Here is a 10355-nt window from a genome sequence, read left to right as displayed (position 1 = left end):
CCTATAGTTTTTAAGTTTAGAAACTCTGTCATAGGGATGCTATTATTGATACCACTTCAGAAATGAAGAAGCAGAAGCCTAAAATAGCTGTTTGGCTGAGCTAAGATGAAACAACTAGATAGGTTCAAAGTCAAGTCAAGAGCTAAGTCTACTGAACTCCCAACACTCCATTTCCCCCCCTATATTTCTCTCTTTCAGTGATGAAGAGTAGAATATCATTTACCTTCTATACTCCAGTCTATCCACACCTTCAGTGAACTGAAGATCCAAAATGTATCTTGATCTGCTTGCCTCTTTCCACCTCCAGTGCCACCAGTCTAGTCTAAGCAAACATCATGTCTCGTCTGGACTACTTATTGTGATAACTCCCTTCTTGCCCCCATAAAATCCATATTCTACAGAGTAACCGAAGTGATATTTTAAAAATGTAAATGAGATATAACATTTTTATACTTACAATGATCTATGGATCCATGTAATCTGACCCCCTCTCCAATGTCATCTCCTATCACTCCCTACCTCCTCACTCTGCTCCCTTTTCTCTGACTGTTGAGCATGCCAAGATTGATTCTACCTGGGAGTCTTTGTTCTTGTATTTTGCTTTGTTTGGAATGTTCTGTTTCCAGATTTTTGCAGAACATATTTCAAATTCCTCCTTCTCAGAGAAAGTTTCTTTGATACCTATACCTAATCTGGCTTCTCCTTGTTCCCTTTTCTTTCTCTCATTCTATCCTCCAGTCATTCTTTGTCATATGATTCTTTTTTATTTGTATAGCATATTTCTTTTGTTCTCAGGAATTACCTTATCCATGTATTTTTTTACTTGTTTATTGTACATCAGCTCTCATGCATTATAAGAACCATAAGAGCAGACATCTTGTATATCTTGGTCACTTCCTGTAACAGATGCTGTTCATCCTCCACTCATGCCTCTTAAGGCCATCCTGGAAATCACCTGCCCCTTCAGTTGACAGTTCCTATATATTCCAAAAAGCTTTCTACTTCAACACCTTCTGCCTGAGGGCATTTTCTGGGCATTCGTCCTGGCAAGCAAGAAATGCCAGAAAGTTGATGCTTCCAGGTACAACCCTCAATCAGTAAATAAAATCAGGAAATCATAAGTAAAGTACACAGTTTTCTCATTCCTCAGGGAGACAGTTATAAGGTCAAAATTATAGGCATGTTTTATATCTTTCAGAGTCTCTAGCATAACTGATCCCTAGCTGCACACAATAGTAAAAGACTTATTCATGTACATTTCATTGGCTTTCATGTTTTTCTCTTTCCTTAATAAAAACAAAAAAGATACTTATAAAATCATACCCATTTCCATACTGCAGTGCTTGATTGCATTCGTTAATCATTGTGTTGTCCGCTCTCCCTACTCTTTATTTCTGTCTTCCTTTCTTTTTTCTATCCTAGCTTGTCTTGTCCACACTAATGATTTTCCTTTATAATTTCCTTCTCTGGTTCATAGTATTTTATCTTGCACCCATATGATGTTTAACCTTAATTTGCGTGTTTATGTGTAAGTTGAGCACTGAATAATCTGGCACTTTGTCAACAATTCTTGTGGGGTATATTTAGGTAAACATGGGAATGAATCCCTTGTGACATTCCTTTCTAATACCAAGGAACCAATTTTCATGACAAATACCTGCTGAGTCACCCCAGGTGACTTTGGCTCCTTGTCCTCAGTATCCATGTTTTCCTCTTTTGTAGTTCAGTTTGTGGCCACCCCCCAAAAAGACTATATTTTCTTGCCTCCCTTGCAAAAAGGTGTGACCCTGTGAATAAGTTTTGGCCAGAAGGATGAGAGAGTGAAGGAGATATGGGAATTTCACATTTATGCCTTTGAAAGGAACAAGCGTGTCTTTTTCTTTCCATGTTCTCTTTCTTTCTGGCTATAATAAGGATGTGGTGGTGCAGCATTCTTGGGGAACACGGAAAAAAGGTTGGATCCTTGCAGCATGGCTAGAACTCCATCGCAGTATCTGGTTTCTTATTACTCTGTGAAGCAGGCTGCCATACCAGTGTGGGCTTAATGTGAAGGAGATATAAACTACCTTGTTTCAACTAATCTTGTTTTACATTTTTGTTCCATGGAGCTGACCCATGGATGGTCCTAATGACTAGAGTTGTCCAGGAGATTTACATTCTCTCATCTCTCTCTTCATTCATTCTCTGTCTTTCTGTCTCTCTTTTCCCCTCTATATATGTTTTATGTATGTATAAAACATACATATATATTTTCATAATAAACTGGCACAGACCCATAAAAATCAAACACATATAATCAGAACATGTGATCTGTAAAAAGAACATGCTATATTTCTTAAAAAATGATAGAGTATTTGGAGTGTTTTCTCCTCAAAATAATATATGTATTTATTCTCTTTGGTGTTATCTGTGAGGTCTGTGCACAGGTATAATAATAGTACATGGAAAAAATAACAATGACACATTCTATACTACTGTTCTCCTCCCTCCCTTGTAGTCTAGGGGTCCCCAGCTTTATCCTTTTGACAGATGTTAATGTAGGATTTGAATTATGAGTGGTCCAACAATGGTTGAAAGATAGTAGTGTTTGACATAGTTGTATTAAAGTATCGCTGGAGAAATTATAACACATGAAAGTTAAAATTTATTTTGCTTCTTTGGTGGTTACCTCTAAGCTAGTTGTATAATTCAGCCAACTTCACTCTCAGGTATTCTGATTCTGTTTTTAAAATTATAATAGAGAAACTCTACATGTTTGTGTGAATTACATATAAGAAAGACAACACTGTGATACTAAGTAGACTACCTCACAATTTTCCAGCCCACTTCCACTTTCAGATCATGTCGTGAATGGATTAGAATGAAGCAGATGGAGTGTGTGGATGTGCTCCATTTTTCCTCATGTATTCCTGTGGCTTAGGAATCTCTTGATATGGAGCATCTTGATGTGGTCACCTATCTTCTGGCTTCCAGTTGGGTTATCAGTTATCGTTATCAGTGGTGAGCAAGGAAGGAGATAAAAGATCTCTCTCCCTTCTGGGTGGTCACAGGATGAGTCTTCCTCAAAAGAAAATCAGTGTTCTTCAAGGTGGCTCTGTTCACACAGACATTTTGTCTCCAGGTTTTGATAAGTCTGTTACTCTCTGCCCCTTTAGGCCTAGAGACAGTACCAGCTACAGGACACATACAGCATTATCCCTTTTGGTGTATCTACCCACAAGTTTTAAATAGCTTATTCATTCTACTCTATTCAAATATCCCCATTTAAGTGTATCATGTATTTTTTCCCCAGTACCCTGACTGGTACAGTTTGCAAATTCAGATTTTAGTGAGTATTTCAAGGGAGATTTCTTTTTCTTTCTTTCTTCCTTTCTTTCTTCCTTCCTTCCTTCTCCCTCCCTCCTTTCTTCCTTTCTTCCTCTCTCCCTCCTTTCTTTTTCTTCCTTTCTTTCTTTCTTTCTTCCTTCCTTCCTTTCTTTCTTTCTCTCTCTCTCTCTTTCTTTCTTTCTTTCTTTCTTTCTTTCTTTCTTTCTTTCTTTCTTTCTTTCTTTCTTCCTTCTTATGATTTTTTTTACTTATTCTTGCACTTGTTTAAATATTACAGTAGATCCAGTAGTTAGAGCAGAAGAGATTTAGGATTGAAAATCATTATGCCAGATTGGAAAACCACATCATGCTAAGTTCTGTAAATAGATTCATAAAAATACTTTGCTATACACTGAATTCACAAGAACCACAATCATTTTTATCTATTTCTGCTTTTTTGATCCCTAGAGAAACCTTTTTTTCCCCTGATATCTGTTCTTTCCTCACAAGCCTTATTTTTGTTCTAGCTTAAATCAAACCTCTCCCAGGCTTCTTTTTTGGAGGCAAACCTCCTCTTTAGATTAGCATGGAAAATTTTTTCTCTTATTTACCTCTCCTCAGTTTTATTTTATTTTTTGAGGTATTACATTCATAGACTGAAATATGTCTAAAATGTATATGCCTACTTAGCTAGGACCTTAATCAGGACATGAAATATTTCCACTATCTCATTAAATTCCCTCATGCCCCTTTCCAGTCACTATTCCCCCAACCTAAGGCAAGCAGTGATTGGATTTCTATAACCAAGGTTATAGAAGGTATAAGGTTAGTTCTGCCAGTTCTTGAACTTCATGTAATTGGAACCACAGCATATGTAGTCCTTTGTGTCTGACTTCTTTCGCTCTATATGTTTTTGAAATTCATCTATATTTCTGTGTTATAGGTACTTTGTTCTTTTTTATTGCCACACAGTATTCCATTGTATGAATATACTACTATTTGCTTATTCTTCTCTTGATGTACATTTGGTTGTTTTCAGTGAGGCTTTTCTTCTTGTACCTCACATTTATTGTAATGGTGAATATCTATGACAGTTAGCTGGTAAATTGGATTCTCCCTATTAGTCTTCTCTCATCATCTGTCTCTAGTTGTGAACTCTGGGTTAATATCTAAATATGACTCAGAATTTGACTTTTAAAAAAGCTAATCATTTTGATTCCCAAACAACACAAGATTGAGTATTGATAAACCACTTAACAGAACAATTATAAATTGACATAATTAATAAATAGACTTCATTACAAGTAAGAGCCCAAAAGAGTAATCTCTGGCTTTGGGGAAATAAGAAGTTAAAGTGATCCCCAGTAACATAAATGATACCACAGTTACACCTCTGCTTTCCTGATTCAAAGCCACTGCATAAGATTTTGCAAGTTGTGTCTGCTCTAGGGACAGATAAGAGAAAGTGGAGCATGATCACACTAATGCTCTGTTCTCAAGCCCTTAGTGCTGGAGTAGGACTGCGTTCCCCAGTTTGCAGCAAGTAAAAGACCCTGTTTTCCACTTCTGTTAAGAATACTTAGTTTGGGGTAAGCCATGAGCTTGTGGAGTGCAGCTACCTGGAGGCTATGCCATTTCAAAGGTTCTACCCTTTGAAAAGCAAATGATTGTAATGAATATCATATTTTTATGAAGACTCTTAAAAGCATATTACTTTCTTTTTAAATTCCTGAAACCTTCATGGAAGACAGTAATTTCAAAGCTCTGGGCAGTTTTCTGTCTTAAAGAGGTTGTAACATGAATTTACCTTTGAGGATTTCCTTTTTAATGAAAAAATTGCAAAACTGTGGTCATTTAATTATGTAAATGTAAAGCAAGTATCCACCAATTATCCCTGAGAAAAGCATGAATTAACTTAAAAAAGAATTCCTTTATTTTTAACAAACTTTTTTGGTGTTAGTGAATGTCAAAAGTTTTAATGTAGATTATTAAGAAATGTTGACAGATTATCCCTGGATTTCAAAAGAAATGGAAACTTTCCTCCTAAAAATCAGTGTTAAAAGTGAGAAACCGTGAATAGAAATTTTAAGACCAGGAAGACAAGTATTCTGGTTAGTGCATATGAATGGGAGTCTGACTATGCATATATTCTGCTTTGTGGTCAGCTGATGGTTTCTTTTTTATGTAAGGATTTAGATTTTACCGTCTCTGAACATTTTCACTTAATCTTGGCGGGAATGTTTGTATTTTATCTCGTACAACAAGTCTTTTATTAGATTGGCAACAGGTGCCACAGAGATTGCACACACAAAAAAAAAAAAAGATACGCAAGCCTGATTTTCACCCCATAGCAGTGGAAAAATAGTAAAAAGGAGATTGGACTGGGTAACAGAAGCTCAACGTGGACCAGTCAGCCGGTGTCCTAGAATTGTCTGAGTACCCAGCTTTAGGATACAATATCCTGCAATTGTACGTGCTGGAATTATTCCATGGATACTCATCAAGTAGGTTCACCTCAGGACGTGGAGATGGGTGTCCTCTGAGAGCTTTGGAAATACTGAGCATAAATCTTTCTTTCAAGAGGAGACAAGAAATGAGGACTGGAAAGATGATCTGGGGCTCTGGCCATGAGGTGTTTTCCTCTCTGAATTTTGTGGTTATTGCCCTTGGAATAAGGGCAGTTAGAAAAGAATATGACATTTTGCAAAAAGTAATTCACTTTGTGCTTCAGGGCTGCACTCAGGAAACCAGGCAGGTGACAGCCTATTGGAAACTGTTAAGAATGGGCCTGGGTTTAAATTTGTGTGTTTGTGTCCTGGTCACATCTAGCAGCACTTCACTATCTGCACTGCACTAATATTTCTTCTTTTATTCTTGAACTTTTGTAAATCTTGTTTAAGTATTGCAGCATTGTCTCAGCTGTCACTGTTGAGAATTAAGGAAAGTGTTTGTCTCTCATACAGAACAAAGTCATCCCAGATGTTCTAGCACATACGTAAGTGCTTCAAGAACTGGGGAGGTGGTCAGCAGTGGAGCCAGCCAAATGGATGGTTGAGCTGTAAGGGGCATCATAACAGGTATGTAGAATGTATAAGCCTACTCTGAGGTATCTAGAAAGTATTTGGGGAAGTAAGACTAAAGAACAAACCGCTGCAGAGTAGTGGGATGGGATTCTGAGTTGTTGTAATTTCAGGACTACCAAATAATATGACCTTGCTTTGTAATTATAAACTGGTAAAACCTTGTCATGTATAACTGTTTTCATTTAATTCTGTAATTTTTTAGAAGATAACCAATGAGGTTTGGTTTCTCCATTCTTGACCAGGCTTGATTAGAATAAATGCGACGGCTTCTGCATCAGCTTCCTATCTTTTCATAATACCAACCAAAGTGGGGACTGGGGTAGGGGTGGGCATACAAAATTGTATAAATTCAAATTATATTATTTTCTACTTCCACTCATTTATACATAAGTGAGATCCAGTTAAAACAAACATAAAGGGCAGCCTCTCGACAGAAAAGAATCTTAAGGGCTCTCAAAAATGGGCAATTTGTAGGCAAGAGGTAGTCATCACCATCATCAATTTGTAAGAATAGCTACCATTTATGGAGTACTTACTTTTTTGCTAATACGCTTCGCATATTTTATCTGAATACTTTTTACAACAATGCGGATGAAGTGTTGTTATTCTTATTTACTGATGACCAAGACAAGGCTCAGAGATGTTAAGCGACTTGCTAAACATAGCACAGCTAATAAGTGACTGTATAGAGGTTCAAGCTAAATTTGGGCTGGATCTAATGCCAATGAGTTTGGCCAGCCAGGGTGCTGCCAGAGAGTTTTGTCTAGATTATATATCTGTGAGTTCTTTGGTCTTTCTTTTCTTTTTCTTTTCATTTTTATTTCTTAAGTTAACCAAGCTATCTTCTTTCCATAATACTGTCTATGACTCACTCATCCATATGATAAGTCTGATTTGTCATTACCTATGGATATATCTCTTGAATACCACTTAAGTTAGCTCATGATTTCCAGTGAGTAGCCAATCTCTTTTCATTGAGCAGAGGCTAGAGGTTCTTTGACTGACATAACATCACTTGCCACATCAGTTCCTAAACTATTTGAATTGTTTGCCTTATGTATCTCCACTCACAGCTAATCAGAAGTTGACTAGAGTTAGGATCAGTGAGATACGAATTAAATCAAATTATCCCTTTATTTAAATCATTAGTCAGAAAGATTTGATTTATGTCTTTCTTTCCTCTACTCCACCAGAACTGTTTACTTGACACAATCTAAGCCATAATACATAATTTTCACAACTCAAACAAGAATACCAATTTAATTTTTAGAAGCCACACAGTGTACATTTGCAGTGATTTATAATGTTATTTTATCAGATTAATTCTATAGCTGCGTTAGAAAACTGCACATCTAGATTTGCACACCTAGACAGTTTTACATTCATCATCTTCAAAAGCAGTTTCATCCAGAAAGGGGCATTTTTCACAAGGGTTGGTTTGAGCTATTTCTTAGAGGAGCTGCTTGAATTTTACATAAATGTAGTCTCAAATATGGTGCAAAACTTTACTAAAATATCTGAAACAGAAAGGTCACTTTTGAGTTATACTGCCAGGGTAGGTTTTCTTTGTTTCATGCCATCTTGTCATTAAGTCTCAAATAAATGGAGGCTAGTACATAAAAATACAAATAGTTATTTGCTAGGTACTGTGCTGATCGCTTCACCTCCATGATTTTATTTAATTCTTATACCCGCATTCAGAAGCAGGTTTTATTATTCCTATTTTATTTATCAAAACAAAACAAAACAAACCAGACACAAGGAGGTAAGAGGTAATGTGTCAAAAGCGACAATGTAGGGCTTCCCTGGTGGCGCTGTGGTTAAGAATCCGTCTGTCAATGCAGGGGACACGGGTTCAAGCCCTTGTCCGGGAAGATTCCACATGCTGCAGAGCAAATAAGCCCGTGTACCACAGCTGCGCTCTAGAGCCCGTGAGCCACAACTACTGAAGCCCACACACCTAGAGCCTGTGCTCCGCAACAAGAGAAGCCACCTCAATGAGAAGCCTGCACACCACAACGAGCAGTAGCCCCCACTCGCTGCAACTAGAGAAAGCCCACGTGCAGCAACATAGACCCAACTCAGCCAAAAATAAATAAGTAAATAAATAAATAAATAAATAAATTCATATTAAAAAAAGGCCACAATGTAAATTTGATTCAGATCTATGTTAGTATGACTCTAAAACCCATTCTTTAGCCACCATATTGTGTGCTTTCCTGGGCCAAACTTGACATCTAAGTCATTATTTCTGACTGTTTTACTTAAATGGTTGCACTGCCCCTTCTTTGCATCTTCCCTCCTTGATTTGATCCACAGCATTCCTGAAAGTTATTTTACTCTTTTGAAATTTAGCAATTTTTAAAACTGCTCCAATTTGACAAGAAAGAAAAGAGGGGAAAATAGGTCAATCTAGCCTACTTATTTACCAAAGTAAAACAAAAAGGATATACCCATTTTATGTCTGAGACAAGTTAATGTTCAAAAATATTAAGTTACTTATTCAGGTATCAACAAGGACAACTAGGGCCGGCAAAGGAGGCTGATGTCTCTCATTTTAAAACTTTGGAAAATATATGTTGTCATTGTCCTTGTGAGAGTGAACAGTAAATTGCATTGATTTCAAAGATATATTCTTTAACAACAGTAGATATCACTTAAAACTTACTGTATAGGGAGTGGACAGGCCCTCCTGACGGAGTGGACAGGACCTCCGGTCAGAGATATGTATAACACACTGACTTACTGTGACCTAGGAAAGGCTGCCAAGGACATCTTCAACAAAGGGTATGGGTTTGGCATGGTCAAAATAGATCTGAGAATCAAGTCATGTAGTGGAGTGGAATTTTCTACATCTGGTCATGCTTACACTGATAAGGGAAAGGATCAGGCAACCTAGAGACCGAATACAAGATCTGTAACTATGGACTGACCTTCACTCAAAGGTAGAACATAGACAGTACTCTTGGGACAGAAATCTCTTTGGAGAATAAGTTGGCTGAAGGCTTGAAATTGACTCTTTTGATACCATATTTGTACTGAACACAGGAAAGAAGAGTGGGAAATTGAAGGCCTCCTATAAATGGGATTGTTTCAGTCTTGGCAGTAACTTTGACATAGATTTTTCGGAACCAACCATCTTTGGCTGGGCTGTGTTGGCCTTTGAAGGTTGGCTTGCTGGCCATCAGGTGAGTTTTGACACAGCCAAATCCAAACTGTCTCAGAATAATTTTTCCCTGGGTTACAAGGCCGCAGACTTCCAGCTGCACACTCAGGTGAACGATGACACTGAATTTGGAGGGTCAATCTACCAGAAAGTGAACGAGAAGATTGAAATATCGATAAACCTCGCGTGGATGGCCAGCAGTACCAACAGCCATTTTGGCATTGCTGCTAAGTACAAGCTGGGTTGTAGAACTTCTCTGTCTGCTAAAGTAAATAATGCCAGTCTGATTGGACTGGGTTATTCTCAGACCCTTTCCGACCAGGAGTGAAACCGACTGTGTCAGCAATAATCAATGGAAAGAACTTTAATGCAGGAGGGCACAAGGTCGGGCTGGGATTTGAGCTAGAAGCTTAATGTGGTTTTGAGTAAAGCATCAGCTTTGTCCCTGGAGGTGAAGAGAAATGAACCCACTATGTTTTGGCTTAAAATTCTGTGAAATTTCAAAAGTGTGAACTTTTATTCTTCCAAAGAAATATAATCCTCCCCACACTGAGGGCTAGATATTGAGCCCATCCTAAGGGAGGTGCTTGAAGGCATGCCCGGAAGTTGTCATGTTTGTGCCACATTTCAGTTCAGTTCTGTAGTGTTGTTTTAAATGTTTTCCTCAGAGACGGTGCAGTGTCATGTAACAAAGGAGGTGACCCAACCCTCCAGTTGTCCATCACGTCCTGCATGTCCCACACCACTTTTTCATGACCTTGTAATATATTGGCCTCTGTGTGGTAGTGGACTCTTTGGTT

General features: G+C 37.8%; 1 pseudogene across 1 annotated transcript; it reads left to right on the top strand.

Moving 5' to 3' along the window:
- The first annotated feature begins 9114 nt into the window (after positions 1-9114).
- Positions 9115-9969, top strand: LOC309817581 (non-selective voltage-gated ion channel VDAC3-like; annotated as a pseudogene). The gene has a single exon. The product of its transcript is annotated as a non-selective voltage-gated ion channel VDAC3-like (transcript).
- Positions 9970-10355: the final 386 nt, after the last annotated feature.

Source organism: Grampus griseus, assembly GCF_964374135.1.
Source record: "Grampus griseus genome assembly, chromosome: 2".
NCBI lineage: Eukaryota > Metazoa > Chordata > Mammalia > Artiodactyla > Delphinidae > Grampus > Grampus griseus.
The sequence above is the reverse complement of the archived record's forward strand: the minus strand, read 5'-3'. Positions and strand labels throughout refer to the sequence as shown.